The sequence below is a fragment of the Callorhinus ursinus genome, unplaced genomic scaffold (assembly GCF_003265705.2).
Source record: "Callorhinus ursinus isolate GAN/ISIS: 27379988/994484 unplaced genomic scaffold, GSC_fseal_2.0 scaffold57, whole genome shotgun sequence".
Lineage (NCBI taxonomy): Eukaryota > Metazoa > Chordata > Mammalia > Carnivora > Otariidae > Callorhinus > Callorhinus ursinus.
In genome coordinates this window covers 4,288,945-4,298,533 of record NW_027397119.1, presented here as the reverse complement: position 1 = coordinate 4,298,533, position 9,589 = coordinate 4,288,945, and positions in this window count along the sequence as shown.

The following is a 9,589-nucleotide window of genomic DNA, read 5'->3' as shown; positions in this document are numbered from 1 at the left end:
TCTTTATCCTTCTTCCCCTCCCCATCCTCTCTCTCTCTCCTTCTTTCCCAATCAGATAGCATTGGGAAAGGTTGTATAAATCACTCTGGATCTTTGGTAAGAAGAAGACAGCTTTGATGATTACATATTACCCCCTTTAAGAAATATTCATTTCCACGGTGCAGATTTATATGTGATAGACAGATACTCCCTCCCTCCCCCTCTTCCCAATCCTCCTAAAGTGTATACTCATTTTGTGCCCATTGTGGGTGGGCACCACAGGATTTCAAGTGAACTGTTTAAGAAATAACTATTTTATTTATAGCTTAGGGAATATTTAAAATCAATTATAATATAAAAACAGTGATTCTAAATAGTCTAATTAGATACTTGGTTTTTATTAACAGACAGAACTAAGAGAATGGATCTATAGCTCTAAATGTCTTTTACCAAGAAGAAAATTTGCTGACAGAGACAGGTTGAACAGCTGAAAACACAGAAGGAAAGCCTATTTGTCCCACTTTTCAGAAAGTTTTGCATTTTGAGATTTTGGTAAAATTGCTTACAGAATTGTCTATTCTACTTAGAACTCTTTTGGCCCCAGTTGTTCACCAAGTGGGTCTCTCCATAGGCTGCTTGAGTGTCCTCACAACATGGCAGCAGGATTCGCCAGGAGGATTCTCTCTCTAAGAAAGAGCAACAGTTATAAAAGACAGGATGTAGTTCGTAGTTTAAGTAATAATCAGATTTTCAATTTATTTATTTACTCCTGTCACTCACAAAAATGAAGAATTTTAATTGCCTCTTACTTTTTTTGTGTGGTGCGGGGGTGTGAGGGGGGTGGAGGTTTGTTTCTTTTAGTAACTAGAATCATGCTGTATGTATTGTTCTTTGATATGCTTTTTGGACATGTTCCCAGCCCAACACACTCTTTTTATCCACTACATAGCATTCCACAGAATTAGTGTTACCATCTTGATGGACATTTGGGTTGCTTCATTTGCTGTTAAAGTTATGCCCACTTTTGTGCACAAATTTGAGTACAGGAGCTGGAATCTGAGGGGGATAATCTCAGTTTGAGTCCCTGCTGATCTGAGGTGAAGGCACCTCTTTTTTTAAATAGCTCTCTTGGCAAATACTCTCTGGGATCCATCAGCTATAATATGTTTTGTGTCTTGATTTCTTTCCTTCAGTAAAATGTTTTCTGCCAGATACTTCCAACTGAACATCTAAATGGATAGTATACTATTCTGTGGAATAAATGTATGTCATAAAGCAATAAAAACTCAAAATGTAATGACCTCATGATAGCATGACTCTACTCAGAACTATCTCTTCTGAAACGTAGTAACTAATCACAGTAAATATTTGAACTAATGCTTAATCCATAAGTTGCATACCAGGCTAACACCCATCCCCAAACAGAATTCCAGTATGATAAAAGTGCCACTGCCTTAAATTTAAATCTAAAGAAGATTAGAAGCAGCATTCAGTTTAGAAAAATCACTTCTACTCAGTGTTGTTCCTGTTGATGAAATGCTAAAATAACAATTGTAATTCAGAGGACTATACTGTGTTGCTTTAGACATTCCAAAGGGACTAGAGAAAGTGCTGAGTAAAACAATGAAAGGGACAATCCTGCCTGGAAGAAAGATGGGCCAAGTGACTTCTGAGACTTTGTTCAATCTTTGAGTTCTGTGACACTTCCGTGGTTATGCACAGTTTCATGGGACTTATAAAAAATTATTTTGTTGTCACCTTTTTAAAAAATATATTAATTGTAGTTTAGAACACATTATGTGGTTTTCACTACAAGGTGTTTTTTAACTGATTCAGTACGATTCCAGGTCCTTTTTCTTAAAGAACATTATCTAAAAGGAAACACATTACCACACTTTTTCCAAGCGAATGCCTTAGCTCTTTCTAGATTCCAAATTCTAGAACTGAATCTACACCGTGTAACAAATACTTGCCAAAGAGTATGACTGGTTTTTAATCAAAGGTCTTAATGAAACACCCACTCTTCTCATTGCATGCTTTCCCCAAACATCTTAAAATAAAAGGTGAGAACATAATTCATGAAGGAAGAAAATCAGTTTCTATATAACGTGTGTGGTTTGTTTTACTTGGTGTGTTGTTTTCAGAATTTGTAAAAACAAAACAAAACAAAAACTAATCCCTTGACACAAAGTGGTAATGATGAATAACGTGCTCCAGCCAAGTTATAAATCTCAGCAAAGGGAGGTTTAAATGGCAAGTGCTGGGAGGGACAGAGCCCTCACTACAACACAACTCTGTGTGAACAAAGAAGCATTTATTAGTCTTGTCAGTCACTTAATGCTCCAGTCTGTCACCAGCTAAACATAAGGTTCCTAGAGCTGTTAGTGAAGTCTCTCCAGAAAACTCATATATTATTTTGGCCCATATATCTCATTAGGTAGTAATGTGCATTGACAGTTCAACAAAACTAAAAAACTTCAAGCTCAATCAATTGGTTGTGTATCACACAACCAATTTGATTTTTGTTTGTTGGTTTTCTTTAACTACTTCCTGATTAGAAAAGTCAAACAACCATTAAAAAAACACAGTTTATGGGGTGTCTGGTTGGCTCAGTCAGTTAACCGTCTGCCTTTGTCTCGGGTCATAATCTCTGGGTCCTGGGATTGAGCCCCAAATTCTGGAGATGGAGCCCTGCATCTGGCTTCCTGCTCAGCAGGGAGTCTGCTTCTCTCTCTCTCTCTCTCTCTCTCTCTCTCCCTCCTACCCCTTCCCTGTCTGCCCCTCCCTACCACTCACTCTCTCTCAAATAAATAAATAATATCTAAAAAAACCCAAAAAAAACCCACAGTTTACTATTTAAATTTGATATAATTCACTTTAAATTAAAAAAAGAGAAAAAATGAAATCACAGTAATTGCAGTGGAGCTGTGTGTAGGCCAGTTCTTCCTTTGTGGGTTGCAATCTTATTTTAGGGCTTAATTAGAGAAGATTCCTCTTCGATACTTACTCTACTTGATTTTAAGGAATGTGTTTCAGAGAATGTTCTGCTGGAAAAGCAGAAATAAAAATAGTATTAAAATGGATTCATACAACAGTTCTCAATGCCCCGTTTTTGTAGTCCCCATATCACCTGTCCTATTAAGTTACCTAAAGTAGAAGCAGCATGCCCCATTTAAAAAGGCTTAAAACACAAGAGGAAGATCACAGAGGCATAAAAAGTTAACTGCTTAATTTGGTTGCCATGATTTTTTGTTTTCCTTCCCTGGGTGGGGTCCCTGTGGGGCTCTCTTACACCCTGCTGCCACCCAGTCCTGGGTTCGAGCCATGTGGGATCCCAGGTGATATAAGGAAATGCAGTGAAGTGAGAGAATCCCCACATCAAGGTGTCCTCAGCTCTGCTCTGAACCACAGGCCAACTTACTTAACTGGGACTCAGTTTCCCCATTTTGAAATAAGGATGTTGAAGAAGACATTAATAACCGTAGCATCCCATGGCCTAAGTGAAATTAAATCACATCTGGCATCTAAATCTGCCTTTTAAAGTAGTTTCGGTAATTACATAAAGAATTATCCACTTAATTACTTTTCAATTTACTTTCTTTACTGTTGGTCTTGGGCATGCTTTCTTTTAAATTCTTTTCCTTTTCCCTCTGATTCCTGTCTCCTCCTGTTCCCTCAGCAGATTCTTCTCTCACTCTATCCCCATTCTCCACCCCAGCCTGTTTGAATTTCCTCCATCATTCTCTCATTTTCATTAAATATTGCTCTGTCTTCATTTTTACCTTAGTGAAACAATTTCAGAAAGCACTGCTTGATTTGATTTGATTTTTTTAAAGGTTTGATTTATTTATTTGAGAGAGAGAAAGCATGTTCACACAAGCTGGAGGGGCAGAGGGAGAGAGAGAATCTCAAGCAGATTCCATGCTGAGTCCCACGTGGGGCTCCATCTCATGACCCTGAGATCATGACCTGAGCTGAAACCAAGAATTGGAAACATAATCAACTGTGCCACCCAGGCACCCCAACAAGTGTTTTTTTTTAAGATTTTATTTACACACAACTAATGAATTGTTGAACACTACATCAAAAACTAACGATGGCTAATTGAACATTAAAAAAATATTTTATTTATTTATTTGCGAGAGAAAGAGGGATCACGAGCAGGGGGGATGGGTAGAGGGAAAAAGAGAAGCAGACTCCCCACTGAGCAAGGAGCCCAACGCAGGGCTTGATCCCAGGACCCTGAGATTATGACCTGAGCCGAAGGCAGACGCTTAACTGACTAAACTACCCAGGTGCCCCCTGACAGTGGTTCTATAAGAAGAATTTTAACCTTTGAATCAATGTATTTAAAGGTTAAAATCTACTCAGGCTCTCTATTTCTCTTGAGTCAGTTTTGATGAGTTAAATTTTTCTAGGAAAATATTCCATTTCATGTATGTTTTCAAATTTATTTACATATACTTCCTCATAGCATTTTCTCATTATTTCAATCTCTGCTTTATCTGTAGTTATGTCCCTTTTCTTGTTCCCAATATGCTTCTTTGTGCTTTTTCTCTTATTTATCTAATTAGTTTTGCCAGAAGAATGACTATCTTGTTAATCTTTTTAAAAAACTAACTTGTTTTTATTGATCTATTCTCTTTGTCTTCTGTGTTGTTAATCCTCGCTCTTTATTTCCTTCCTTTTACTTTCTTTGAACTGTTGTTTTCTTCATTTACTGATTCCAGCTCACTAACTTGTACTTTTTTCTTCTTTTCAATTTTTTAATTTTTATATTTTTTTGAAGATTTTATTTATTTATTTGAGAGAGAGAGCGAGAGAGAGAGAGCACGCATGCGTGAGCAGGAGGGAGGGGCAGAGGGAAAGGGAGAACCAGACTCCCCACTGCGCAGGGAGCCAGATGTGACCCAGAGATCATGACCTGAGCCAAAGGCAGATGCCTAGTGGACTGAGCCACCCAGGCACCCTTTTTTCTTCTTTTTTAATGTGACATTTAAGGCTATAAACTTTCTTCTAAGAACACCTTAGTCTTTGGCCCACAAATTCTTATGTGTAATATATTCATTACTTTTCAGTTACAAGAATTGTCTGTTTATTACTTTTTTTGACATTGGAATTATTTAAGAGTGTTTTTATTAAGAAACATTTTAAACATGCAATGAACAATGATACCCAAAATCTATCAAAATTCTGCCCAATTTGTAGGTGTGTGTTTTTAAATTTCCAAATGTATTAGATTTCTACTGACCTTTTTTGTTAGTTTTGTTAATAATGTGTACTTAACTGCATTATGTTCAGAGACTACATCCTATGTATGATGTTGATTATTTGATATTTGTTCAGATTTTTATTGTGGCCTCCTATGCGATGTATTTTATATATGTTCCATGTATGCTTGGAAAGAATGAAATTTATCTAGTTATTGTAGAGACCATCTTTAGGCAACAGGCTTAAGCAATGGAAACTTGATCAAGGCAGGAGGGCCCACAGAGACCACCGAGCTGAAAGCAAACAGGCTCAGTAAGCAACTCACCTCGAAATAACCATAGGCCCTAACTGACCAATTACAACAAGGCACAGTTCCTAAGATTACCAAAAAAGAGAAAATTCCATAAGTTCTCATACTTCCCTCACTCCACCCTATAGCTGTGAGCCCTTATCACCCCCTTGCCACAGTCTCTCCTTTGCTGTCCTGCCCACAACCATGTATTCCATAAATTTCTATCTCTTTTGTTCTGCTTTGGATGAATTCTTTCACCATCCACACCAAGAGCCTCCACCTGATCAGGATGCCCCACAATTATCTATTGCAAGGTTATTTATATGTCCATTTGATTAATAATTAAGTTTGTTGGACGCCTGGGTGGCTCAGTTGGTTAAGCGACTGCCTTCGGCTCAGGTCATGATCCCGGAGTCCCAAGATCGAGTCCCGCATGGGGCTCCCTGCTCAGCAGTGAATCTGCTTCTCCCTCGGACCCTCCCCCCTCTCATGCTCTCTTTCTATCTCATTCTCTCTCTCAAATAAATAAAATCTTTAAAAAAAAAAGTTAACTTTGTTATGTATGTTTTTCAAATATCTGCATTTTTTCTAATTATTCTCTGTTTCAATTAGGGAGAGAGGAATATTAAAATTTTCCCGTTTGGGGCGCCTGGGTGGCTCAGTCATTAAGCGCCTGCCTTCCACTCAACTCATGATCCTAGGGTCCTGGGATCGAGCCCCGCGTCGGGCTCCCTGCTCTGCGGGAAGCCTACTTCTCCCTCTCCCATTCCCCCTGCTTGTGTTCGTTCCCTCTCTCACTGTGTCTCTGTCAAATAAATAAAATCTTTAAAAAAAAAAAAATTTCCCCGTTTGTTGATTTCTCAGTTTCTCCTTGTAGTTTGGACAATTTTGCTTTGTATAATCTGAGATTATGATATTAGGTGCACACAAGCTTAGAGTTATTATATTTTTTCTGGAAAATTGTTTCTTTTCATCATTGGATAATTATCTTCCTTGTCCTTAATAATGCTTTTTGTCTTGATTGTGGAGGTTTCTCTTTGTTAGCATTTACCTGGCGTATCTTTTCCCATCTTACCTTTTCAAACTTTTGGTGTCCTTATATTTTAGTTTTCATGCTTATTGATGGGTTATCCTTGAGGCTCATTCCCTCCCCACATTTGGTAGCTTAATGTGAAGATAGCTCAGTGAAATAGCTCAAGGGAAGGACAGGCTGATACCAGGATCTCAGGAATGCCAGCTTCTCTTCCTAATACATCCATTTCTTCAATCAAGAAGCTCCCAGAGGGGCGCCTGGGTGGCTTAATGGGTTGGGTGTCTGCCTTTGGCTCAGGTCGTGATCTTGGAGTCCTGGAATCCAGCCTGGCGTCAAGCTCCCTGCTCAGCGGGGACTCTGCTTCTCCCTCTCCCTCTCCCTCTCCCTCTGCCCCTCCCCCAATCATGCACGCGCGCGTGCGCTCTCTCTCTCTCTCTCTCTCTCTCTCTCTCTCTCTCTCTCTGTCTCTCTCTCTGTCTCAAATAAATAAAATCTTTTATAAAAAGAAGAAGAAGGGTGCCTGGGTGGCTCAGTTGGTTAAGCGACTGCCTTCGGCTCAGGTCATGATCCTGGAGTCCCAGGATCGAGTCCCGCATCAGGCTCCCTGCTCAGCAGGGAGTCTGCTTCTCCCTCTGACCCTCCCCCCTCGTGTGTTCTCTCTCTCATTCTCTCTCAAATAAATAAATAAAATCTTAAAAAAAAAAGAAGAAGAAGAAGAAGCAGGAGCTCCCAGGATATCTGGCTGGCTCAGTCAGTAGAGCATGCGACTCTTGATCTGGAGATTGAGTTTGCGCCCCACGTAGGATGTAGAGATTACTTAAAAAAATTTTTTTTAAATAAAAAAGAAGCTCCCGTAGTTATATAGTCAACTAGCTGTTCCTTGTTTCTCCTTCCAGCTTCCCTGGAAACACGTAGAATGATAAAGAGGGAGTCCCTTTCTTTGGATTTTTTAAGTGACACATTTACAATGTCCCCAATTACGCACATCTCCCTGTGGGATAATGAAAGACAGGAAGATCATGCACCGTCCACCGTTCTCTGCCTCTAAGTTTCCTCAATGAACAGTACTTTAATTTTTCATCACTTGCAGCTGCTCGTGGTATAATTAGTCCGCTCAGGCTGCCATAATAAAACCCTATTGACCGGCCTAAACAACAAAAATTTATTTTTTCTCAGTTTTGGAGCCTAGAAGTCCCTGATGAAGGCTCCAGCTGCTTCAGTGTCTGGTGAGAACCCCCTTCCTGGCTTGCAGACAGCAGCTTTCTTGCTGTCCCTTCACATGGCCTTTCCCTGGTGTGTGCACATAAGCACACAAACACATACAGAGAGAGAGAGAGAATAAGCTCTCTGCTATCTCTTCTTATAAGGATACTAATCCTATCACGTCAGACCCCATCTTTATGACCTCATGTAACCTTATTCTTTCTACCGGAGGTTGGACTTCAATATGTGAATTTTTGGGGGGGACACACCATTTGGTTTACAACATGATGTATGTCTCCGTGTCACCTTGCCCAACACTTATAAGCTATATCAAGTTGATTTCTGGAGTCTCATTTGACAATCTGTGTCTTCTAATTGAACAGTTTATTTCCTTTTATAATTAGATTTATTTCTACCATCTTATTTTGTGCCTTTTTACTCTGCTTTATCTATGTATTTTCCTCCTTTTGGGTTTTATTCTGAACTGGTTGAGGTTATACTATTTCCTTTCCCCCCTCTCCTGTTTTGAGATCTACATCTTTTTCTTTTATTTTAGCGGTTAGAGTTAAAATTTCAACATACATACTTTACATGATAAAGTCTAAGGGTTACCCATGTTTTTACCATCCTCTTGAATACAGGCACCTTAGAATCTATTATTAACCATGATTGCTCTTTTCCTTCTGACAAGGTAATGTTGTCCAAGACTTCATTTGCACATTGTTTTATTCTCACAAATTAGTTACTGTTCTTATTCTTGCTGTTGATTACAAAACAGCATTTGTTTATATTTAACCACTGTTTACGCAATGTCTTTGCTCACTATTCCTTTTTTTGCATGGTAGATCTTCTTTCTGGGATTATTTCCCTTTGGCCTAAAGGACATCCCTTAATAATAGATTTTTCAATAAGGTTCTTGGATTGATAAATTCCATCTATTTTTGTTTGGGAAAAAAGTTCTCAATTTCATCCTTACACTCCAACAGTAGTTACCTGGATAGAGTATTTTAGGTTAATTGTTCTTTGCAGCAGCTTGAAAATACTGTTCCCCTGAATAGTGGCTTCTACTGCTGGTGAGATGTTTGCTGTTAGTCTAATTGTCATCCTTGTGTATAATTTCCTTTTTCCTCTGATTACTTTTCTATGATAGGGGATGCTGCAATTACACTACTGTGCATCTCTATGGATTTTTATGTAACCTTCTCAGTACTCCTTTGTGATGCCCAAATCTGAGGATTCATGTCTTTCATTATTTGACAGTGACAGTTCTCCGCCATTATCTCCTAATGTTATAGACAATTTGAACAGCTTCATTATGTACATCTCCTAGGTTGCCATGCATATCTTGCAGGGGACTTCTGGTAAGTGCATGTATGTATATAAAACAGTGAGAACACTCCTTCATTTTCCTCTGGTGTAAAAGCTTTAATACTCGGCACCTGAGCACCAGGTCTATAACTTTTTTTTTTTAAGATTTTATTTATTTATTTGACAAAGAGAGAGACAGCAAGAGAGAGAGAGTAGGGGGAGTGGGAGAGAGAGAAGCAGGCTTCCACCGAGCATGGAGCCCGATGCGGGGCTCGATCCCAGGACTCTGAGATCACGACCTGAGCCGAAGGCAGCCGCCCAACCGACTGAGCCACCCAGGCGCCCCCAGGTCTATAATTTCTGATGTCTGTGATAAGCAGGCTAGCACGGTGCTTCCTGCTTTAACCTCCTTGTAAGCAATGATATCCATGAAATCATGGTTTTGATGTGCTAGTTTTACTTTCCTAGCACACATTATTAACCCTAGCACATGATTATTAAAATGAAATAATTCATCCATGTGACAAATAATTAAAATAACCTAATGTCCTCCACATGCACTT